The sequence below is a fragment of the Sphaeramia orbicularis genome, chromosome 11, assembly GCF_902148855.1.
Source record: "Sphaeramia orbicularis chromosome 11, fSphaOr1.1, whole genome shotgun sequence".
Taxonomy (NCBI): Eukaryota; Metazoa; Chordata; class Actinopteri; order Kurtiformes; family Apogonidae; genus Sphaeramia; species Sphaeramia orbicularis.
The window spans coordinates 42175141-42202262 of record NC_043967.1 but is presented as its reverse complement, the minus strand read 5'-3'; the positions used below and the strand labels follow the sequence as shown (position 1 = coordinate 42202262).

General features: G+C 34.7%; 1 long non-coding RNA gene across 1 annotated transcript in view; it reads right to left on the bottom strand.

Annotated features, from left to right (window-relative positions):
• Positions 1–27122, bottom strand: part of LOC115428831 (uncharacterized) — a 124812-nt gene that overhangs the window by 88666 nt on the left and 9024 nt on the right. The window contains exon 2 of the long non-coding RNA XR_003936700.1: positions 8436–8444. This is a non-coding gene — a long non-coding RNA (uncharacterized LOC115428831). The remainder of the gene's footprint in view (positions 1–8435; positions 8445–27122) is intronic.

Below are 27122 nucleotides of genomic sequence, written 5' to 3'. Positions count from 1 at the left end.
GTGGCACACAGGCATTTCTCCGTAGCAACAGGCTGACCCCGTTTCTATGGTTATGGTGTCCCTTCTGCATTTCTTCCAGGACAACGATGGCAAAGAAAAAAAGGGGACATGAATATGTGGGCGATGCTTAACTTAAAGCAGGTGGTTCATTTAATCACCACGTACAAAGACAGAGGAGAATACTGGCAGCTGATTCCGCTGGTTTGGAGTAGGATCAGTCATTTTCAGCACCTCCAGTCACACCGTTGCGTTACTGTATTTCACTGCGGATTATACAATACATCCCTGTAAATGTCATTCACAACATACTCACACTAAGATGAAACACTCAACACTACATATGATCAGTCATTCCCGCTCCTGGCGGAATACATTACAGTAATCTGATGACTGATACACGATTCAATTTTTTTTTTTTTGCTCCTGTTGATTTCTTTTCCCTTCTTGAACTGATGGTAACTGAATTTCCAGCTGAGGTTAAATAAAGTTGTTTTCTACCTGTATTCTGTAAGTTATTGATTTTTCTTTTCTGACATTTTCTTCGGCTTTAACAGGGTGGATTTATCTACGCTGGAGCACTGCTATTGAAAGTGGACTGAACCAGAGCTCAATAACAAACTGTAGAAATGTAAACTACTTACAGTCCATGCACTCTACAGTATGTGAGCACAAAAGGCGGTGTGATGTTCTGTCTGGTAAAAAGAAGGAAGAAGCCGGCTTTTTTTCTTTCTTTTTTTTTTGTATAAGCATCAAGCAGACTCAACACCTTTAAAGAAAGTTGAAGATAAAACCGTTGACTTTCACTTACATAGAGCGTTTTGGTCTTGTTCTGTTTCTGAAGTGCATTTTGTTGCCTTGTTATGAGTCCTATTAATATAATAATAAAGCTGTTTTTTAACGTCTGTTGACAACATAATGTGAATCTGTGTGTGCATGGTGTATTTTGGTGAAAATCTGCTTTTTAACCCTCAAAGACCTAAACAGCCTCCGGCAACCAAAAGCATCCATTGATGTAAAATGTTTAATTAACTTCTGAACCCCTAATCCTATCGATACATGTAAATAATTCAGGTAAAAATGCAGTTTCTCAGCTTTTCACCATCAACAGATATGATCTATTTGGACGTTCAGAAGCTGCAGAGTGAACGTGGAAACACCGTCATCGACTGCAACGTTTGAGTTTGAAGGAGTTTGACGAATGCTTAAGCTATAGACGTTTGTTTTTATGTTCAGTAAATTAAATCAATGATATGTTTTGCTGAAAAAAACCTCACTTTTTCATCATTTTCTTTTTAAGTATAATAACCGTTGACGTTTTATGAACACCTACATGGTGTTTACGAAATTAAAAATAGGAAAATGCATAATTTCCACCAAAGAAATTGCAAAATGCAGAGGACATTCATTCATTTTCTGAAACGGTTTTATCCTCACTAGGGTCACGGGGGTCGCTGGAGCCTATCCCAGCTATTTCCGGGTGAAGGTGGGGTACACCCTGGACATGTCACCAGTTCATCACAGGGCTGAACATATAGAGACAAACAATCACTTTCACATTCACACCTATGGGTAATTTAGATTAGACTAACCCAGTGGTTCTCAGTCTTTTTCTGTCAGGTCCCCTTTTGGAGGACGAAAAATCTCCAGGTCCCCCTCAACCCCAACAACATTGCAACAGTGGTGCAATTCTAACTTTTATTGAAAGAAACATCAATACTGTAACAATACTTTTTGCTTTTCCTTCAGTTATTTGTTGCGCAAATTAAAAATAACTTAGAGTTTTGTGTGAACAATATAAATAAACTCAACAAGACTGCTCCCTGAGGCAAAATTTTTCCAAATCAAAACAGGAAATGCGCAATTATCTTACAACTATGATGATAAAGTTCCTTTTTTTTAGAACAACAAAGAAATTTTGGCAACAAAGACGAACATTTAAACAATATCTGTGGCTGCAGTGAGCCCATTTACATTGCACATCTCAGAACATTAACCCTTTCATGCATAGTGGTCACTACAGTGGACAGCTATTCTACAGCTGTTCTCTTGTATATTCATGGATTTTGTTGTTCTTTTTGTTTTTTTTGTTGTTTTTTTTTTTTTTTTTAAACACATATCTTTATTAAAGTTTTAAGACACTACATATCTTTTCTGACATGAATTGGTAACATTATGTAGATCTCTCCTGAGGATAAACCCCCAGAATCACAAGCCCTCCCCACAGTTTTCACACAATTTATCAGTAAATACATGTTTCTGTGTGTCAAAAATTAAACGTGGTGTCCAGCTGAGTGGATATTTTTGCAACTTCATGAAAAATAGGTTCATAAGATTTATTATTATTATTATTATTATTATTATTACTACTATTATTATTATTATTATTATTACAGGGTGGGGAAGCAAAATTTCCAATGAACATTTAGTTGTTTTTTCTCAGCAGGCACTACGTCAATTGTTTTGAAACCAAACATATATTGATGTCATAATCATACCTAAAACTATTATCCATACCTTTTCAGAAACTTTTGCCCATATGAGTAATCAGGAAAGCAAACGTCAAAGAGTGTGTGATTTGCTGAATGCACTCGTCACACCAAAGGAGATTTCAAAAATAGTTGGAGTGTCCATAAAGACTGTTTATAATGGAAAGAAGAGAATGACTATGAGCAAAACTATTACGAGAAAGTCTGGAAGATACTATTAAAGAAGAATGGGAGAAGTTGTCACCTGAATATTTGAGGAACACTTGTGCAAGTTTCAGGAAGCGTGTGAAGGCAGTTATTGAGAAAGAAGGAGGACACATAGAATAAAAACATTTTCTATTATGTCAATTTTCTTGCGGCAAATAAATTCTCATGACTTTCAATAAACTAATTGGTCATACACTGTCTTTCAATCCCTGCCTCAAAATATTGTAAATTTTGCTTCCCCACCCTGTATGACAATAAAGTTCCTTTTTTTCTTTAGAACAACAAACAAATTTTGGTAACAAAGACAAACATTTAAACAATATCAGTGGCTGCAGTGAGCCCATTTACATTGCACATCTCAGAACATTAACCCTTTCATGCATAGTGGTCACTACAGTGGACAGTTATTCTACAGCTGTTCTCTTGTATATTCATGGATTTTGATGTTCTTTTTGTTGTTGTTGTTGTTTTTTTTAACACATATCTTTATTAAAGTTTTAAGACATTACATATCTTTTCTGACATGAATTGGTAACATTATGTAGATCTCTCCTGAGGATAAACCCCCAGAATCACAAGCCCTCCCCACAGTTTTCACACAATTTATCAGTAAATACATGTTTCTGTGTGTCAAAAATTAAACGTGGTGTCCAGCTGAGTGGATATTTTTGCAACTTCATGAAAAATAGGTTCATAAGATTTTATTATTATTATTATTATTATTTTTTATTATTAATTTTTTTTAAATGTATTTTTAAAATTTTTTTTAATTATTTTTATTTTTTATTTTTTTATTTATTTTTCAGAAGAAAATTTTCAATCGCATTGTTTTTTTCACGCCTAAAGAGGAATAAAAACACTCAGGAAAAAATTTTGATTAAGGTACTTATAATTCATGCGTGAAAGGGTTAATTTGTGATGTTAAAATGGGGTCACGAGCCAAAAAAGGTTGGGAACCACTGCTTTAAACAGTAATCTAACATAATATAGCTTTACATTCCAAACAATTCAGGCTCAAAGAGTCGAAGTAACATCTGTGCATGCTCATATACTTACATGTAGCTTGTATTGAAGTCTTACAGGAGTTTGATGACTTCACCTGGCTCCATCTTTTCGCCAACAGCCTGTGATAGATCAAATCCAAAGCTTGAGCCGAGTGAAGCCAGTGCACGAGTAACCTAAAGTGTAATACCTCTGATGGCCACTAGGGGCTGACTGCAAAAAGCCCTGCTGCCTTATAGATTTAGTTCTGTCTAAATCACAGGTGTCAAACATGTGGCCCGGGGGCCAAATCCGGCCCGCCAAAGGTTCCATTCTGGCCCACGGGATGAAAGTGCAAAAATGAACCTGAACAGTCCAGGTCGTCCAAATCATTTTGGTTCAGGTTCCACATACAGACCAATGTGATCTACAGTAAAAATAACAACACAATAACCCATAAATAATGACAACTACAAATTTTCTCTGTGAAAAATTATGTGGAAAAAATTTAAGTGAAAAAAATAACATTACACAGTGAAAATATTAACATTTACAAAACTGTTCTTTCACAATAAAATGCAAATAAATACATAAATAAAAACAAATAAGAACAATCCGAAATGTGCAGTTTTAACAATATTCTGCCTGTTACTAAATATTTTGTGCATTTATGGATCCACTGTGATCTGGAGTTGTGTTAATAATAACAGATGGAATATTGTAGAAATTGCTCAAATTTTAGTTCCAAACTCCAAAAGTTTAACAATATTCTGCCTGTTACCAAATGTTTATGTAACATTGTGTTTAATGTACATGTATAAATAAGAAGTCGAGGCATAATATTGTTAAAATTGTGCTAATTTTTCAAATGAAATTTCTGTTTTTTCAGGTTATTCACATCTTCTCTGTAAAATGTAAATATTTTCATAATTTAATTGTTTTGTTTTTTTTGTACTAAAACAAAAAGAAAAAACTTGGATTTGTCATTAGTTATAGGTTATTAAGTCATTATTTTACTGGTCTGGCCCGCTTGAGATCAAATCGGGCTAAATATGGCCCCTGAACCAAAATGAGTTTTCACCCCTGGTCTAAATATTCCAATTCAGTTTTTTCTCCAAGAGTCATTCTGGTCTCATTTATTTTATTTTCTTTCACCTTGTCTCACCTTAGAACCCACATTTTCTTCTGATCATTAAGTCGCTGCTTACTTTTACAGAATTTAAATGAAGCAAATATATTTCAAAAGAGCACATGCCCCTGAGAATAAACTGAGCGAACATCACTCGCAGGTCCTGCTGATTCTTATCGCTGGGATGAAAATTAACATCATGACTGTGTTGAAGCGGTTTCATTTCAGTGTTTGATGGTTGTTCTGTTGGTGTGAGGACATCCATATATGTATGTATGTATGTATGTATATATATATATATATATATATATATATATATATATGACCCAATGCAGTATTTCAGTGTGTGAATACATACAGCGCTGCGCAAAAGTCCTAAATCTATGTATCATTCGTTCATTCGTTTTCCAATTTAAAACCAGTCATCAAAAAAACAAAAAGACCACTCGTTTTTTTGTTTTTCATTTTCAAAACCACAATGAAAAACTGATAACGGTTGGTTTTTCCATTTCCCAATTTTGTGCTCAAATGAAAAATGGAAATAACGGACAACGAACGTTTCATCCGATTTTGCTATTTTCAATATAGTTCAGTTGTCTGACCCGGAAGTAGTCATTACTAGGGAAAAAAAAACAAAAGGAATTTTCTGAAGTAACGAGATACTGTTTTCTGAAAAAAATTAAATTCGGCTCTGTTTTTCTGAATTAATTAATTCAGAAAAACAGAGCCGAATTAATTTTTTTCTGTGAATGCAGTACACTTCTGTACGTATCAAACAGCTGCTTAATTATAGCAAAATATTCCTCCAGTCCGGCCATGATTCCGTTTGTTTATTTTTTCCCTAGTAATGACTACTTCCGGGTCAGACAACTGAACTATATTGAAAATAGCTAAATCGGATGAAACAGTCGTTATCCATTTTTTCCTTTTTTCATTTGAGCACAAAATTGGGAAATGGAAAAACAAACTGTTTTCAGTTTTTCATTCTGGTTTTGAAAATGAAAAAAAAAAAAAAAAAAAGAGTCATTTTTTTCGTTTTTTGATTTTTGGTTTTAGTTTTTCATTCTGGTTTTGAAAATGAAAAACAAACAAACAAAAAAAAAAAGAGTCATTTTTTTTGTTTTTTGATTTTTGTTTTTAGTTTTTCATTCTGGTTTTGAAAATGAAAAACAAAAAAACGAGTCATTTTTTTGTTTTTTGATTTTTGGTTTTAGTTTTTCATTCTGGTTTTGAAAATGAAAAACAAAAAAACGAGTCGTTTTTTTGTTTTTTTCGGTTTTGGTTTTAAATTGAAAAACGAATGAACGAACGATACACGGATTGTCCTAGTCCAACATTAAGTCTGTTCATTTAGTAGAGTTATAATGACCACACAAATGCTTTTCAACCTTTGTATTAAGGTCCAGTTTGGGTATAAGTGAAGTATGTACAGCAGGAAAAACAAGTGTCAAGGAAAAAACAGCTTCTATAAACCGAAGTGGTCCTATTTAGTGTGAACTCCCTTTGCACTTCACATGTCTTTGACCCTTTTGTTCAGACAGTATGAGATTTATTGTATTCATTTTCTGTTTTATACCAGGTTTCATTCAACTCATTCTGTTTGTGTTCCTTCTTATCATGGGGTCAAAGGTCACACTCAATAGTGACTTTAGCCTTTACAAACCATTTACTTCAGTTTTTTGTGTTTCTTTTAAGGCTGTGCACATATTTCCTGTATTTTCTGGTTGTATCTGAAGAAAAGAGACTAAGAAATAAATATGTTTCGTCACTTCAACCCTGCAAAAACCACAAAGCCAAATGTGGCTTCTGACTTTAGCACAGTACTGTATGTAACATATTCAGCTGTCTCAGTTTTCTGGTCGTCCATCTCTACCTTTTTTTGTCTGATTAATTTCTCACTAATAACCCTGATTTTTTTGTTTAATTAATTTCTCACTAATAACCCTGATTTTTTTGTTTAATTAATTACTCACCAATAACCCTGATTTTTTTTGTTTAATTAATTTCTCACTAATAACCCTGATTTTTTTTTTTTTTGTTTGTTTAATTAATTTCTCACTAATAACCCTGATTTTTTTGTTTAGTTAATTTCTCACTAATAACCCTGATTTTTTTTGTTTAATTAATTACTCACCAATAACCCTGATTTTTTTTGTTCAATTAATTTCTCACTACTAACCCTGATTTTTTTGTTTAATTAATTTCTCACTAATAACCCTGATTTTTTTTTTTTTTTTGTTTAATTAATTTCTCACTAATAACCCTGATTTTTTTGTTTAGTTAATTTCTCACTAATAACCCTGATTTTTTTTGTTTAATTAATTACTCACCAATAACCCTGATTTTTTTTGTTCAATTAATTTCTCACTACTAACCCTGATTTTTTTGTTTAATTAATTTCTCACTAATAACCCTGATTTTTTTTGTATAATTAATTTCTCACTAATAACCCTGATTTTTTTTGTTTAATTAATTACTCACCAATAACCCTAATTTTTTAAAAAATTAATTTCTCACTAATAACCCTGATTTTTTTGTTTAATTAATTTCTCACTAATAACCCTGATTTTTTTGGTTTAATTAATTTCTCACTAATAACCCTGATTTTTTTTTTTTTTTTTTTTTTGTTTAATTAATTAATCACCAATAACCCTGATTTTTTTTGGTTAAATTAATTTCTCACTAATAACCCTGATTTTTTTTTGTTTAATTAATTTCTCACTAATAACCCTGATTTTTTGGTTTAATTAATTTCTCACTAATAACCCTGATTTTTTTTGTTTAATTAATTTCTCAATAATAACCCTGATTTTTTGGTTTAATTAATTTCTCACTAATAACCCTGATTTTTTGGTTTAATTAATTTCTCACTAATAACCCTGATTTTTTTTGTTTAATTAATTTCTCAATAATAACCCTGATTTTTTGGTTTAATTAATTTCTCACTAATAACCTTGATTTTTTTGTTTAATTAATTTCTCACCAATAACCCTGATTTTTTTTTTTTTTTGTTTGTTTAATTAATTTCTCACCAATAACCCTGATTTTTTTGTTTAATTAATTTCTCACTAATAACCCTGAAAGTAAGGGGAAGAAAGTTCACATGTAATGGGGTCAGGGGTCACACTCAATAGTGACTTTCGCTTTACAAACCATTTAGTTTAATTTTTTTGTATTTCTTTTAAGGCTGTGCACATATCTGAAGAAAAGAAAATAAGAAATAAATATATTTATTTCTTGAGTCTCATCAATATCCTCTAATAACTACCCTTTGATCTCAATTAAGAGGAAATATTTTCCAGAGAATGTAATATTACTATATATACCAAATCCATATGAAGACAACAGAATATCATAATTATTGATCTGAAAAGTTGAATCTATAGAAAGTGAAAGAAAAAAATCCTTCACATGCTAGCTATTTCATGTCGAGACCTATTTTTGGTTATCTAGGGAAAAAAATAAATATTTTTTTTAGATTAGTGACAAAATAATCTTAAATTCCAATGAAGCCATGCTTAAGCAGAGGGTTAAATGCTGTCTTTCAGAAATTTCCATTGGTTTAGCTCATTTGATTAAAGAGTAATTTAAAAAAAACATGTTTTTTAGAAAAGTGAAATTCCCTACATAACCGGCACCATCTGATATTAAAATGCTTAAAAAAGCAATTCACACCAATTTTTCAGACAAAATGATTTTTATAATGATAAAAGGATGTATAAAAGGTCATAAAACTATATTGAAAATGGAAATATATGATTGAGATTTTAAATTATAGCAGTGATAAGTTGTGTTATTATTCATTCTTAGAGAACTTTCCAAGGGACTAAATTTAGTTTGTATAGAAAGTTTTGTAATTTTCTTGAAAATCCTGTTTTGGCAAAAATTTTAATGGATTTAGAAACTTAAGATGTTATACTATTGAACTCCAAAAAGTTTGAAATCATTATCTCAATTCTAATTTTTTGATTCAAAGTCAACAGGCGCGTGACTTGACCCAAATGTTTCCTCACTTCAACCCTGTAAAAACCAAAAAGTCAAATGTAACTTCTGACTTCAGCACAGTACTGTATGTAACATATTCAGCCGTCTCAGTTTTCTGGTCATCCATCTCTACCTTTTTTTGTCTAATTAACCCTTTCATGCATAGTGGTCACTACAGTGGACAGCTATTCTACAGCTGTTCTATTGTATATTCATGGATTTTGTTGTTCTTTTTTTTTTTTTTTAACACATATCTTAAGAAGATTAAGATAGTAAGATTTTTTTTTTTCATTATTATTTTTTTTATGTATTTTTAAACATTTTTTCAATTATTTTTATTTTATTTATTTATTTGTATTTATTTTTCAGAAGAAAATTTTCAATCACATTGTTTTTTTCATGCCTAAAGAGGAATAAGAACAGTCAGGAAAAAAATTTTGATTAAGGCTCTCATAATTCGTGCATGAAAGGGTGAATTTCTCACTAATAACTGTGAAAATAACGTGAGGAAAGTTAGCATGTAATGGGGTCAGGGGTCACACTCAATAGTGACTTTCGCTTTACAAACCATTTAGTTTAATTTTTTGTGTTTCTTTTAAGGCTGTGCACATATTTATTGTATTTTCTTGCTGTATCTGAACAAAAGAAAATAAGAAATAAATGTGTTTCCTCATTTCAACCCTGCAAAAACCAAAAAGTCAAATGTAACTTCTGACTTCAGCACAGTACTGTATGTAACATATTCAGCCGTCTCAGTTTTCTGGTCGTCCATCTCTACCTTTTTTTGTCTAATTAACTCTTTCATGCATAGTGGTCACTACAGTGGACAGCTATTCTACAGCTGTTCTATTGTACATTCATGGATTTTGTTGTTCTTTTTTTTTTTTTTAACACATATCTTTATTAAAGTTTTAAGACACTACATATCTTTTCTGACATGAATTGGTAACATTATGTAGATCTCTCCTGATCATAAACCACCAGAATCACAAGCCCTCCCCAGAGTTTTCACACAATTTATCAGTAAATACATGTTTCTGTGCGTCAAAAATTTAACGTGTGGTGTCCAGCTGAGAGGACATTTTTGTAACTCCATGAAAAATACGTTAATAAGAATTTTTTTTTTTTTCATTATTATTTTTTTTATGTATTTTTAAACATTTTTTCAATTATTTTTATTTTATTTATTTATTTGTATTTATTTTTCAGAAGAAAATTTTCAATCACATTGTTTTTTTCATGCCTAAAGAGGAATAAGAACAGTCAGGAAAAAAAATTTTGATTAAGGCTCTCATAATTCGTGCATGAAAGGGTGAATTTCTCACTAATAACTGTGAAAATAACGTGAGGAAAGTTAACATGTAATGGGGTCAGGGGTCACACTCAATAGTGACTTTCGCTTTACAAACCATTTAGTTTAATTTTTTGTGTTTCTTTTAAGGCTGTGCACATATTTATTGTATTTTCTTGCTGTATCTGAACAAAAGAAAATAAGAAATAAATGTGTTTCCTCATTTCAACCCTGCAAAAACCAAAAAGCCAAATGTAACTTCTGACTTCAGCACAGTACTGTATGTAACATATTCAGCCGTCTCAGTTTTCTGGTCGTCCATCTCTACCTTTTTTTTTTTTTTTGTCTAATTAATTTCTCACTAATAACCGTGAAAATAACATGAGGAAAGTTAACATGTAATGGGGTCAGGGGTCACATTCAATAGTGACTTTAGCCTTTACAATCCATTTAGTTCAGTTTTTTTGTGTTTCTTTTTAAGGGTGTGCACAAATTTCCTGTATTTTCTTGTTATATCTGAAGAAAACAGATTATATAGAATATTCAGCAGTCTCAGTTTTCTGGTGGTTCATCTCTACCTTTTTTTGTCTAATTAATTTCTTACTAATAACCCTGAAAATAATGTGAGGAAACTTAACATGTAGTCGGAGGTTAATGGCTTGACCGAACTTTCAAAGTGACAACGAATAGTGCAAATCAAAGTGAAGAAAGTTACCTTCTATGTCTCACAGGTGTTCCATTCAAAAGAGTCCCCCAGGTGGTGAAACAACACTTTAAGGTTCTGGGAGAAACCAAATGGATGAAGAATGAGGGGGGTGAAGGGTTCAAAATACTGTCTGTGAATGGATGATTTCACTGGGTTACAAAAAAATGTTTTTTGCAAGTTGTCTAGGTTTTTTCAACTGAATTAGGACCATTTTGCACCGCTAAATCCAAAAATGACAATCAGGTCAGGTTTTTTTGCTAATTTGATTTTGAAAAATTTGATCTTCTCACAAAATTGATTATATTTTTGTGACTTTATCAGTTCATTTTTTATATAGTTCTCACCCAAAATAGGTTTTAAGAGAAAAAAAATCATTTTCTAACAGGATTCCTGTTAGGTACAATGGTGTATTCACCACAGATGTAGCAGAATACGTCAGGCTTATTTTTGCAAGATCCTCTAGTCCAGGGGTGTCAAACTCATTTTCTTCCGGGGGCCACATTCAGCCCAATTTAATCTGAAGTGGGCCGGACCAGTAAAATAATAACATGATAGTCTATAAATGATGACAACTCCAAATTGTTGTAGTGCAAAAAATAACATTCAATTATGCCAATGTTTACATTTACAAACTATCCAAACAAAAAGGATGTGAATAACTTGAAAAAAAAAAGGAATTTGTTAAGAAATATAAGTACAATTTTATCAATATTATGCCTCGACTTATCATTTATACATATGCATTACAGATCAGATCTACAAAGGCACAAAACATTTAGTAACAGGCAGAAAACTGTTGAAATTCCACTTAATTTTCTTTAAACATTTCAGGTTGTTCATATTTGTTTAGGTTACTCACATTTTATTGTTAAAGGATAGTTTGTTCATGTAAACATTTTCATAATTTAATGTTTTTGCACTAAATCAGATAGAAAAAAATTGGTGTTGTCATTATTTAAAGGTTATTATGATATTATTTTTGAGTTTGATGCCCTTACTTGCACTATGCAAATTCATCCCGTGGGCCAGATTGGAACCTTTGGCGGGCCGGTTTTGGCCCCCAGGCTGCATGTTTGACACCTGTGCTCTAGTCGAAGCCATTTCATTCACCTGTAATATTAAAAAAAACATTAATCATAAATTGGCAAAAGTAAAATCTTCAGAACTCGTTTATTGCAAGAAATATGAAAGAATTTTGTATCATATGATGTGAAAATGCCCATAAATGTAAGCAAAAATGTTAAAAAGCCAATATGTAGCATAGTTCCGAAAGTTGACCTGATTGAGCAAAATTAATGTGATTTTTAGATTCAGCACACCAAAATTATCCTAAATCAGCTCAAAAAACTGAAACAATAAATTTGTTGTTGACCAGTGTTTTCAATGTAGGCATACTCGCCACTTAATACTTTATTTATGTATTTTTATTTATTTTAGTTATTTCGAACATGTAAAGAACAAAATAAAACCAAATGAAGCAAATAAAAACAAAAACAAAATAACATTTAAATGAACAGAATCTATTTTCAAGTACGTGCAAGTCTGAATTTGTCTGTTATTTATTTATTTATTTATTTATTTATTTTTTTGATTATTGTGTCAAATGTATTTTCTTAGCTCTGCGATGAACTGGTGACTTGTCCAGGGTGTACCCCGCCTTCGCCCCTATGTAGCTGGGATGGGCTCCAAGCGACCCCCCGTGACCCTAGTGAGGATAAAGCGGGTTCAGAAAATGAATGAATGAATGAATGAATGTATTTTCTTAACGTGTTGATGTGGTTTTTGTGAGGACCTGTCTTTTTATGTCACAGACAATCGAAGGCTATGTAGGTTCTTCAGTTTCCTCTACCATCCAAAACAGGTTCAGTATATCGTGGTTAATTCTCCAGTCAGGGCCTTGACTAAGATACTGATGAATTTCTGGACTTGGTCTCCTAATCCTTCAAAGGGGTCATATTTAGCTTACCTCGCTTTTATTAGTCTTTGGTTCATTTATTTGTGTATTTGGACCCTAATAGTTGAAAAAGTTTGAATTTGAACCCTCCAGGTGCTGCAAAGCTATCTTTATATTTATTCCGACAAAAACCGAGTGGATTTCTACAACCTGTTTTAATTCCTTCTTAATTTGTTGCGTCTATAACTCATTACATCACGAGTTATAGAAATGCATTTTTTAACTGTTTTTTTTTTATGTTTTAGTTTTTAGTAATGTCTGTTTTTGTTTTTTTTTCAATGATAACATCAGCCTGCCCAGGGACGACAGGTGGAACTTAGAACTAGTGCTACAACCTGGTACGATACATCTCTCCTTTTTAAGGTTAATGTATACTGAACAACAAAAGAAACGCAAGTTTTGGTCGTTAATTTAGGCAAGAGTTCAGCTGTCCTGTTGAGATGTCAGCTGAGATACACATTAAAATAAGTGAGTTGTAACTATTGGAGCAGGGGTGTCAAACTCATTTTAGTTCAGGGGCCACATTCAGCTAAATTTGATCTGCAGTGGGTCGAACCAGTAAAACAATAACATAATATATAAATAAATAATGTCAACTCCAAACTTTTGTCTATATTTTACAGTGAAAAATTTCAAATTAAACAATGAAAATGTTTACGTCCTTTCAAACAATGTGAATTACTTGAACAAACTGAAAGAATAAGTGTAATTTTAACAATATTCTGCCTCAGTTTATCATTTCCACATGTTCATTATAACGTACAGATCACAGTGGATCTACAAGTACACAAAACATTTAATATCAGGCAGAATATTGTTAAAATTGCACTTACTTTTCTTAAGACATTTCAGGTTTTTCACATTTGTTCAGATTATTCACATTTTTTGTGAAATTATACTTTGTTTTAGTGTAAATACATGAAAACATTTACATTTACAAACAGAAGAATGTGGAGTTGTGAGTATTTATAGATGATTATGATGAATGAATTTTATTGGTCTGACCCACTGGAGATTGAATTGGTCTGCATGTGGAACCTGAACTAAAATGATTGGTAATTTCTTAATATCTATTTTTGCATTTCACAAATTTATCCCAAGGGCCAGACCAGACCCTTTGGCGGGCCGGATTTGGCCCCCGGGCCGCATGTTTGACATCTGTGCATTGGAGCATGTGTTTGCAGGCAAACATGACCACGAAGGTATGCACGTGACGTCACTGTTAACGGAAGTCACCGCGGTTCCGCCCACTGAGTGGCAGAAAGAGGGAGATAAGTGACAGCATTGGCTACGATACTGTCTAAACTGAAGAACAATATTTACTAAAAAATGGGGAAAAGCTGTTGTGAGATTGATTGTATGAACAGGTTTGAAAAGCAGTCGTAACTATTGTTTTACAGACACCGAAAGACAAAGAAAAGAGAAGTAGATGGATCCACAAATCCAGGAAACCAAACCTAGATCTGTGGATCCCGTTTCATGTCAGCTAACATTAATTTATGCTGTATTTTTGGGTCAAATCAGACCTTAATAGATGTATTGTTTTGGCTAACGTTACTTCTTAGTAAAACTCTCGGTTTCATGATCAGATCTTTCATGGTTTTTGTCTTCATTTTGTGATTCTGAACCTTGTGCTCCTACATGATTAGTAAACTAACTTAAACTGAGGCTAACCTAGCTTTTCAAATACGGGGGAACTGGAGAATAAAGCTACAATGGAGTATTAGGACCACATGAGAAAACTAGAAGCACTCGGAGAGCGCAGACCTCCGCCAAGGCTGATCAGTGGCCCCCCCCCGTGGGCCCCCCCACCCCCGATCTCCACCAAAATGTAATCATTTCTTCCTTATCCCATTTCCAACAAACCCTGAAAATTTCATCCAAATCTGTCCATAACTTTTTGAGTTATGTTGCACACTAACGGACAGACAAACAAACAGACAGACAAACAAACAAACAAACAAACCCTGGCAAAAACATAACCTCCTTGGCGGAGGTAATAAAAACACTTGTCACTACGAGTATAAAGTCATAAAATATGGATATAAAACCCATAATTTTATGATAAAGTTGAATACAAGAAGAATCACAATGTTATGAGAGTAAAGTCGTAGTTATAAAAAAAACTCATAATTTAACAAAAATGTCATTCGTTTATGAGATTAAAGTCGTCACATTCCGACAATAAAGCCATAATATACTGAACAACAAAAGAAACGCAAGTTTTGGTCGTTAATTTAGGCAAGAGTTCAGCTGTCCTGTTGAGTTGTCAACTGAGATACACATTACAATAAGTGAGTTGTAACCATTGGAACGTGTATTTGCAGGCAAACACGACCACGAGTGGTGTTGAGCACGTGTACAAAGTATCGGAGGTGCGGTACGTTTTGAGTGATATGGTAGTGGGAGCAACAAATGGGAGTGGCAATTCCCTTTGTTTATCCGGGGGCTATAAAAAGAAATGGTAAGATTCAAAAGTTACTGCATTACCACGATGCCTCGCCTTAACGATAATCTGAGAGAACGCGCCATCGGTGTGCTTGATGCCGGTTTAACGGCTCACAACGTTGCCAGACGTCTGCAGGTGCACGAGTCCACCATCAGTAGGCTGAGGACACGATTCCGTGACACAGGGACCACTCGGGACAGACCAAGATCCGGAAGACCACGTGTGACCACCTGTAATCAGGATCGCCATATTCGCTTGGCCCATCTCCATGACCGTCAACTCAGTGCTACAAGGACAGCAAGAGAGACCCACTGTAAATTTCACAGCTGGATATAAATATCTCATATGAAACCAGTATTCATAATAAAACTCCCATATAAACCAATACTGAAACATACTTGCGTTTCTTTTGTTGTTCAGTACATATTGTGCATTGTCTGCATCTAAATAAATAAACTAGAAAAGCACTCGGAGAGCGCAGACCACCAAGGCAGATCTGTCCAAAGTTTGAGCCGATTACCTAAAATGTTCAGTCGGTGGTTGTATTAACGAACACAAGTGGCTGAACGGGACAGAAAGGACAGCCAACAACCTGGAGGGGGGCGGGGCATGAAGTGGCTCATTTGCATTTAAAGGGCCAGCGCTCAAAACCACCTTTCTGGTGTCATTACTCAGAAATAGGGTTGAAGATGGACCTGTGGAGTTGAATTAATGAAGAATTCAGACCCAAACAGAGCATTTACAGTTTATGTAGACCACAGGGAAATGTTTTAATTCATATTTTAATTCCATTTTTTTAAAAAAAGCAAAATATCACTCCTGAATGTGCTAATTGCTAATGCTAATGCTAATGCTAGGTACCATGTTTATTAGGATGGGTAAAATGCAAAGATGGAATTTCCCTGTGGAGTAAATAAAGTAAGTTAACCTTTAGCTTTTAATAATGACTATCTCCAAATTAACCCTTTCATGCATGAATTATGACAACCTTAATCAAGATTTTTTTTTTATTCCTCTTAAATTTGCCAATAATTGTACAGGTTTTTTAATGTTCTTAATCTATTCTTGTGTTTGATTCTTTTATTTTATTATTATTAGTTTTAAATTTTATTCTTTACAGTTGTTCTATGTCTTTTAATCTATTCTCGTATTTTACTCTGTTATTTTGGTTTTGATTTATTTTTTTCTGTACAGCACTTTGGTCCACTGTGGTTGTTTTAAAGTGCTTTATAAATAAAGTTGGATTGGATTTAAAAAAACAAATACGATTGAATTTTTTTTTTTTTTTATGAACCTATTTTTTATGGAGTTGCAAAAAAGTTCACTCAGCTGGACACCATGCGTTTAATTTTTGAAGCAAAGAAACATGTATTTACTAATATGTTGTGTGAAAACTATGAAATAAAGACATTTTTCATGCTGCTAATCTGAAGTTTTGTCACGTTTTAACATACTCTAATACTAGTCATTACTCACTTCATGGAGATAATATGAAAAAAAAAAACTTTTTGGTGTTAATTACAGTCTAATAAAAATAATAAGCAATTACTTTACGCTCAAACATGTTACTGCAGATCAATTTTATCAAGAATAGCAAAGTTACAGTAATGGTATGAATTGCAGTGTTTGGGATGATGCATGAGCGTCCAATGTGTTGGCTGATATGAAAGTAAAACAACAAAATCCATGAATCTACAAGAGAACAGATGTAGAACTAGAAGCACTCGGAGAGCGCAGACCTCCGCCAAGGCTGATCAGTGGCCCCCCCCGTGGGCCCCCCCACCCCCGATCACCACCAAAATTTAATCATTTCTTCCTTATCCCATTTCCAACAAACCCTGAAAATTTCATCCAAATCTGTCCATAACTTTTTGAGTTATGTTGCACACTAACGGACAGACAAACAAACAAACAAACAAACCCTGGCAAAAACATAACCTCCTTGGCGGAGGTAATAACTGTCCACTGTAGTGACCACTATGCATGAAAGGGTTAAACCAGGGGTGTCAAACTCATTTTAGTTCGGGGGCCAAATTCAGCCAAATTTAGACTAAAGTGGGCCGGACCAATAATGTAATAACATAATTATATAAAAATAATTTCCTTACATGGTGAAAATGTTTACATCTACAAACTGTCTTTTAAAACAATGTGAATAACATGAATAATCTCAAATTTCTTCAGAAAAATAAGTACAATTTTAACAATATTATGCCTCAATTTATCGTATTCATTACATCTTACAGATCACAGTGGAACTACAAAGACATAAATATTTTGTAACAGGGAGAATATTGTTCAAATTATTACACTTACTTCTCTTAAGACATTTCAGGTTTTTCATATTTGTTCAGGATATATTCATTTTTGGGGAAATGATAGTTTGTTTTAGTGTAAATATAGGAAATTGAAAAAAATTCCTATATTCTTAAGGGCAAACAGGAGTCATTTGAACGTGTTTGGAATCCTTTCATTGTGTATGCTAAGAATCTAAATTTACTGGAGGACAATGCAAACATTTGAAAAAGTTACCACTGTGGTTTCTGAAGGTGGATGCTCAGATTTCTACATTTTGTATAATTTTTTTGGTAACACTTTACTTGAAGGTCTAGTTTATAATGCATTAAGCACACATTCATAAGACATTATAATGCATTATAAAAGTCATTACAACAGTTTATGATCATGTACAACAACTTATACCAAGGTTAATTAAGTATTATAAGTGTAGGTATAATGTATTATAAATTCAGCTTTCATAATGTTTTATACATCCATACCAAAGCAGTGTGAAGGAATTTATTTTTTTAGGTGGAGAACTTTTGTTAGGTTTTGTCACTGGTCCCTATACGCATCTATTTTAGGGAATTCATATTTATTAAAAAAAAAAGTATGTGATTGAATTAACAAAGATTTAGAGCTGCCACATTATTTTTTATTTATGTATAAAGCAACATGTAACACTTCTATTTACTGTCTCTGTTCTTTTAATGTTTTGTTTTTGCAAAATAAAGAGTTATTAAGAACACTTCAATGTATAATTTTTGATTTACGCTTTACTTAGAGCCAGCAGATTCTGCTCATACGTCATCATACTTGTGTTATATCATACAAATGATAATGTGTCCTGTAACCAAGGACTTAAGATTCTTCCTACAAACACTTGTCACTTTGGTATAGATGTATAAAACATTATGAAAGCTGAATTTATAATACATTATGCCTACACTTATAATACTTTATTTACCTTGGTATAAGTTGTTGTACATGATCATAAACTGTTGTAATGACTTTTATAATGCATTATAAATGCATTAAAATGTCTTATGAATGTGCACTTAATGCATTATAAACTAGACCTTCAAGTAAAGTGTTACCTTTTTGTAAACATAATGATGTTTGTTTGTAGTCAGCAGGTTGCATGGATCTGATGTATGCACTGTTTGTTAAAATGATAAAAATTTAAATAAAAACATTTTAGCGAAAAAAAAAAAACAAAAAAAAAAACAGGAAAATTACATGAAAATATTTACATTCACAAAGAGAAAAATTGGAGTTGGAAGTATTTATAGGGGTTAGTATAATAATATTTTTCCCAGTCTGTATGTGGCACCTGAACTAAAATGTTTACGAATATCTAAAGTGTAGTTTTTGCATTTCACAAATGCATCATACGGGCCAGATTGGAACCTTTGGAGGGCCACATTTGGCCCCCGGGCCGCATGTTTGACACCCCTGGGTTAAACTATAAGTGTAAGTAAATACAGTTGTTACTACAGTCTACTCTCGTTAAACCGCCCGCCGTTATACCGCCATTTTCGCTCACCGCCGACCAAAACCATTGCACAAAAATCCCCAATGCATTATTCCATTAGCTACCACCATTTCCGCCTATCGCCATCCGCCAGCCCAGTTCCATGCACAAACAACACTTATACCATTAATTTCCTGACCGTTATACCGCCAGCGTGATTGCCATCGAGTACACATAAATTTTAACAATGCACTGAAACAAACGCGCCAGACGCTGATCGCGACAAGCTACGAGTAGGTCTACGGAACGGCCACCGTTCATTTATCGCAGAACACTCAGTAGGTCAGGATGTTGGGAAGAGGACGTGGGATTAAGCCAAAGCCTCAAGATGATGGGGTGTCATTTCCCGACACGGTATAATAATGCTTCAAATGTTTCCCCACTTTAAATGATCCCTTACAACATAACAGAATCAAGATTTATTTAGAAACGCAATTAGAACGGGTTAACGGAGGCAGCATAGACATCATATAGTAAAGACATGCACATTATGGACGCAACCCGTTGTAACGCCATTTTCGCTATACCGCCAATTTGGCCGTGAACGGAAGTTGGCGGTATAACGAGAGTAGACTGTACTTTTGTAAATAACTGTATATATTTGGTTTCTCTCCCACACTTTTTCATTCCCATCCCCTCTGCGCTTCACTCTGAAATAAGAGGTTGTAGTGAGTTCAACAAAGATGATTAACTGCATTGATTGGCAAATACCTCCAGATAGTTGACTTTTCTCTCCCCCCAGAGTGCCAAGTTAAGATGCAGCCTACAGGTATATCCGCCTCAACGGCTTTCAGCTCTGAAAACCCCCTGAAAGACAGTTTGAAAGGGGGGGGGGATGTCAGTTTGTGCTGGATTTGGGTTTTAAAACCTCTGAGCTGAATGAAGAAAGCTGATAAATGGTGTGGAGGGTGATTTTATTTCTAACTTGTTCCTCTACGTCTCCTCTTTGGCTTTTCTTTCTGAGCTCAGTCCCTTCTTTCTCAGAGCGGTGACTGGTTCTGCCCGCCGTTGCTATGCAACAATCAGAATAACGAGAATCATTATTGAATAAGTCATTAACTTAAGGCAATAGTTCAAGGGAGGCATTTCAAACCTGGAGACATGATCCTGCTTCTAATTTATCAAAATAAAGGAGCTGTGAATGGAAGATGGTGTGATTTGCACAGAGGCTTTTCCTGAGCAGTGCGGTGCATTTTGTGCTCTGTCACTCAATGTGATGAGTGGTTATGACAGCTGATGATAAGTGGCTGCCAGACGCTGATGTAAAGCACAACCGCAATGGCTTTTCTTCTTCCCGGTCCCCAGTGTCCATAACCACACCCGGGCTCTTGACCCCGAGTGACCCCTTCAGCAATTCAATTCCATTTCCTGCTGCCAGCTGCCCTGAATGATTACTCTGACTAACTCCATTCATGGGTGAGAAGGGGAAGAGGAGGGGCTACGAGTGTGAGTGTGCCAGATGAGACAGTGTTTGTGCATGTGTCCCTCCGTCTGTCAGTGAGTGTTAGCGTGTCGGACTCGCGTCTGCGCGCGTATATGTCGTTTTTTATTACAGGTTTGATTTTGTGTCTGTGGGAGTCCCCTAGCAAAAACAAACACAGACACCAATTAAAGCGGCTGCAGTGTCCCAGCCCCTTTACATCAGCGATAACGCGCCCGAAGAAAGAAACAAAACACTTCAACCCTCCTCTTCCACTCCCATCGTTACCACGGGAACCAAACTGTCAATCAACACCACACCCACACATTTTTCACCGTAGTGGCTAAAGAATAGCCGTGGCATATATGTTTAGACTGAAGAGTGAGTTTAGTGTTCGATCTGTGGTCATTTTTATCACTAAAATATTGTTTGGTGGTATTTTTTTTCGTCTTGTGAAGCTCTGTTTAGGATGTAAGGTTGAGTGGAGTTGTCATTAATGGAAAAGCGCAGTCATCACACATAACTAATTACTATTAATGACTGTTGCTGATTGCACTGCATGCATTAAGTCAGCATCCACAGCACAAAGACTCTAAAACTGGAGCATAAAAGGAAATTAAGCTATTGTTTTGTTGTTTACACTATGGTAAGCCTTTTACAAATAAATAAAAAAATAAATAAAAACCTCTGTAACATGATATACATACATCTGTTTGGACACAATTAAAATAATAGCTAATGATTGTAATAAAAAATAAGGCTCTAAACCAGCCCAAAATGACCTGAAGTGGGCCGGATCAGTAAGATAATAACATAAGAATATATAAATAATATCAATTCCAAAATTTGTGTGTCTAACTTCTATGTTTTGGAGTGGAAAAAAGTAAAATTATACTATCAAAATGTTTACATCCACAAACACAGGTGTCAAACATGCGGCCCGGGGGCCAAATCTGGCCCGCCAAAGGGTCCAGTCCGGCCCTTGGGATGAATTTGAGAAATGTAAAAATTACACTAAGATATTAACAATTATTTTAGTTCAGGTTCCACAGTCAGACCAATTCAACCTCAAGTGGGTCAGACCAGTAAAATCCTATCATAATAATCTATAAATATTCACAAATCCAAATTTTTATCTTTGTAAATGTAAATATTTTCATGGATTTACACTAAAACAAAGTATAACTTCACAAAAAATGTGAATAACCTGAACAAATATGAACAACCTGAAATGTTTTAAGAAAAGTAGGTACAATTTTAACAATATTCTGCCTGTTATTCAATGTTTTGTGTATTTGTAGTGATCTATCAGTTCTAATGAACATGTGAAAATGATGAACTGAAGCATAATATTGTTAAAATTACACTTATTTTTTCAGTTTGTTCATGTTATTCACATTGTTTGAAAGGATAGTTTGTAGATGTAAACATTTTCATTGTTTAATTTGACTTTTTTCACTCTAAAACATAGAGAAAATTTTGGAGTTGACATTATTTATATATTATTATATTATAATTTTACTGGTCCGGCCCACTTCAGATCAAATTTAGCTGAATGTGGCCCCTGAACTGAAATGAGTTTGACACCCCTGCTTTAAAAAATGTGAAAAACATGAACAACCTTGAACAAAATGAAATTTATTAAGAAAAAATAGTGCAGTTTTAACAATTTATGCCATTATTTGGCCTCAGCTTCTCATTTTCACATGTTCATTACAATTTACAGATTACAGCGGATCTACAAATATGCAAAACATTTAATAACAGACAGAATATTAGTCCAGTTACACTTAATTCTCTTAAGACATTTCAGATTGTTCATATTTGTTCAGGTTGTTCACATTTTTTGTAAAAGGGTAGTCTGTGTATATACATTTTTTGTGTAATTTTACTTTTTTTTTTTTACAATAAAAAAAGAGAAATTTTTTTTTTTTTTTTTTTTTTCATTATTTATAGTTTATTATGATAGTATTTTACTGGTCTGACCCACTTTAGATTGAATTGACCTATAATTATTTTAACATCCTTGATTGTGAATTTCTTCAGTGTAAGTTTTATATTTCACTAATTCATCCCGAATTGGACCCTTTGGCGGGCCGTTTTTGGCCCCCAGGCCGCATGTTTGACACCCCTGCTCTAAACCATGATATAAACCATTATTTCAATATAAACTGCACATATGCTGTAAAATATAAATATTAATTTCTTCATGTCTTCATAAATAAAAGAATAATAGCTAGGGTTAATGTTAATAAGCTGGTATTTGGTCTACTAAGGCTGAAACTAAACATGGCAGTGAAGAAAAAAAATAATAATAAAAGAAATAATTATAACATGGCAACACAAAGTAAAAAAAAAAAAAAAAAAAAGAACTACAGGCATATTTGTTGTGTTTCGTCCCAGTGTTAAAGATGAATTATGCACAAGAATAAAATAGCTTTTGTAAATCATAATTGATATTCTTTCATCTTACCCTTAATCTGACCTGAAGTGGGCCGGATCAGTAAAATAATAACATAAGAATATATAAACAATATCAATTCCAAAATTTGTATGTCTAACTTCTATGTTTTGGAGTGGAAAAAAGTAAAATTATACTATCAAAATGTTTACATCTACAAACTATCCTTTAAAAAATGTGAAAAACATGAACAACCATGAACAAAATGAAATTTATTAAGAAAAAATAGTGCAATTTTTAACAATTTATGCCATTATTTGGCCTCGGCTTCTCATTTTCACATGTTCATTACAATGTACAGATCACAGCGGATCTACAAATACACAAAATGTTTAGTAACAGACAGAATATTAGTCCAATTACACTGAATTCTCTTAAGACATTTCAGATTGTTCATATTTGCTCAGGTTGTTCACATTTTTTGTAAAAGGGTAGTGTGTAAATATACATTTTTTGTGTAATTTTACTTTATTTTTTACAATAAAAAAAAGAGAAAAATTTGTAGTTGTCATTATTTATAGTTTATTATGATAGTATTTTACTGGTCTGACCCACTTTAGATTGAATTGACCTATAATTATTTTAACATCCTTGATTGTGAATTTCTTCAGTGTAAGTTTTAAATTTCACTAATTCATCCCATGGGCCGGATTGGACCCTTTGGCGGGCCGGTTTTGGCCCCCAGGCCGCATGTTTGACACCCATGCTCTAAACCATGATATAAACCATTATTTCAATATAAACTGCACATATGCTGTAAAATATAAATATTAATTTCTTCATGTCTTCATAAATAAAAGAATAATAGCTAGGGTTAATGTTAATAAGCTGGTATTTGGTCTACTAAGGCTGAAACTAAACATGGCAGTGAAGAAAAAAAATAATAATAAAAAAATAATTATAACATTGCAACACAAAGTAAAAAAAAAAAAAAGAACTACAGGCATCTTTGTTGTGTTAAAGATGAATTATGCACAAGAATAAAATAGCTTTTGTAAATCATAATTGATATTCTTTCATTTTACCCTTAATCTGAACCTGAAAACTCAAACTAAATCAAACCTAAACTAGTCAATTCTCAAGATTAAAGTAAAACTAAACTATGCACCGACTAAAACTGAACACCAAAAACTAAATTAACTAATTAACTCCTTACATCTTTTCAAGGTTGCAGAGAGACCCAGGCCTCCAGAAACGTCCTCCAGCGCCCCTGAGGGGACCCCAGGTGCTCCAAAGCTGCAGATAGAACCCCCCCAGGGCCGGCCCCAGGCCAAAGAGAGAGACCCCCCAGAGGAGCACCTCCTTATCTGGTGCTGGAACCACCTTAACAAGGCCCTCGTACAGCAGGTCTCCTCTGAAGTCCTCCCAGGCTTCTGAAAGTCTCAGTCATTACCCAGAGTTCATTGCATAAGTGAAGATGGGCACATAGACCAGCTGGTGAACGGAACACTTTGATATATGGCTTTAACCCTTAAAGACCCAAACGACCACCTTTAACCCTTAAAGACCCAAACGTTCACCTTTCACCCTTAGAGACCCAAATGTCCACCTTTAACCCTTAAAGACCCAAACGACCACCTTTAACCCTTAAAGACCCAAACGTTCACCTTTCACCCTTAGAGACCCAAATGTCCACCTTTAACCCTTAAAGACCCAAACGACCACCTTTAACCCTTAAAGACCCAAACGACCACCTTTAACCCTTAAAGACCCAAACGTTCACCTTTCACCCTTAGAGACCCAAATGTCCACCTTTAACCCTTAAAGACCCAAATGTCCACCTTTAACCCTTAAAGACCCAAACGTTCACCTTTCACCCTTAGAGACCCAAACGTCCACCTTTAACCCTTAAAGACCCAAACGACCACCTTTAACCCTTAAAGACCCAAACGACCACCTTTAACCCTTAAAGACCCAAACGTTCACCTTTCACCCTTAGAGACCCAAATGTCCACCTTTAACCCTTAAAGACCCAAATGTCCACCTTTCACCCTTAGAGACCCAAACGTCCACCTTTAACCCTTAAAGACCCAAACGTTCACCTTTCACCCTTAGAGACCCAAACGTCCACCTTTAACCCTTAAAGACCCAAATGTCCACCTTTCACCCTTAGAGACCCAAACGTCCACCTTTAACCCTTAAAGACCCAAACGTTCACCTTTCACCCTTAGAGACCCAAATGTCCACCTTTAACCCTTAAAGACCCAAATGTCCACCTTTCACCCTTAGAGACCCAAACGTCCACCTTTAACCCTTAAAGACCCAAACGTTCACCTTTCACCCTTAGAGACCCAAACGTCCACCTTTAACCCTTAAAGACCCAAACATTCACCTTTCACCCTTAGAGACCCAAACGTCCACCTTTAACCCTTAAAGACCCAAATGTCCACCTTTCACCCTTAGAGACCCAAACGTCCACCTTTAACCCTTAAAGACCCAAGCGTTCACCTTTCACCCTTAGAGACCCAAACGTCCACCTTTAACCCTTAAAGACCCAAATGTCCACCTTTCACCCTTAGAGACCCAAACGTCCACCTTTAACCCTTAAAGACCCAAACGTTCACCTTTCACCCTTAAAGACCCAAACATCCACCTTTAACCCTTAAAGACCCAAATGTCCACCTTTCACCCTTAGAGACCCAAACGTCCACCTTTAACCCTTAAAGACCCAAACGTCCACCTTTAACCCATAAAGACCCAAATGTCCACCTTTAACCCTTAAAGACCCAAATGTCCACCTTTAACCCTTAAAGACCCAAATGTTCACCTTTAACCCATAAAGACCCAAATGTCCACCTTTAACCCTTAAAGACCCAAATGTCCACCTTTAACCCATAAAGACCCAAATGTCCACCTTTAACCCTTAAAGACCCAAATGTCCACCTTTAACCCATAAAGACCCAAACATCCACCTTTAACCCTTAAAGACCCAAACGTCCACCTTTAACCCTTAAAGACCCAAATGTCCACCTTTAACCCTTAAAGACCCAAATGTCCACCTTTAACCCATAAAGACCCAAACGTCCACCTTTAACCCTTAAAGACCCAAATGTCCACCTTTAACCCTTAAAGACCCAAATGTCCACCTTTAACCCATAAAGAGCCAAACGTTCACCTTTCACCCTTAAAGACCCAAACATCCACCTTTAACCCTTAAAGACCCAAATGTCCACCTTTCACCCTTAGAGACCCAAACGTCCACCTTTAACCCTTAAAGACCCAAATGTCCACCTTTAACCCATAAAGACCCAAATGTCCACCTTTAACCCATAAAGACCCAAACGTCCACCTTTAACCCTTAAAGACCCAAATGTCCACCTTTAACCCTTAAAGACCCAAACGTCCACCTTTAACCCTTAAAGACCCAAACGTTCACCTTTCACCCTTAAAGACCCAAACATCCACCTTTAACCCTTAAAGACCCAAATGTCCACCTTTCACCCTTAGAGACCCAAACGTCCACCTTTAACCCTTAAAGACCCAAACGTTCACCTTTCACCCTTAAAGACCCAAACGTCCACCTTTAACCCATAAAGACCCAAACGTCCACCTTTAACCCTTAAAGACCCAAATGTCCACCTTTAACCCTTAAAGACCCAAATGTCCACCTTTAACCCATAAAGACCCAAATGTCCACCTTTCACCCTTAAAGACCCAAATGTCCACCTTTAACCCATAAAGACCCAAATGTCCACCTTTAACCCTTAAAGACCCAAATGTCCACCTTTAACCCTTAGAGACCCAAACGTCCACCTTTAACCCTTAAAGACCCAAACGTCCACCTTAGCCCTTAAAAACCCAAACGACCACCTTAACGGTTAAAGACCCAAACGTCCACCTTAGCCCTTAAAGACCCAAACGTCCACCTTAGCCCTTAAAAACCCAAACGAACACCTTTAACCCATAAAGACCCAAACATCCTCCTTTAACCTAAACCATCTACTGATCTAAACTCTTTAATCCCTGTTGATCCATTAATCCTATCATTACATGTCAATAATTGGTGTAAATACAGTTTTTCATCTTTTCATGGTCATCAGATACGACCCATTTGGACGTTCAGAGGCTGCGTGGTTACCGTGGAAACACTATCATCTTCTACAACATTGATTCACCAGTAAAACCCATGCAGTTGGATCAATGCCAGTGGATGGACACACTGGGTTTATGTTCAGTTAATGACAGATTGGACTGAAAATGACACTGTTTTCTATTTATATATTCTGATATAATACCCTTT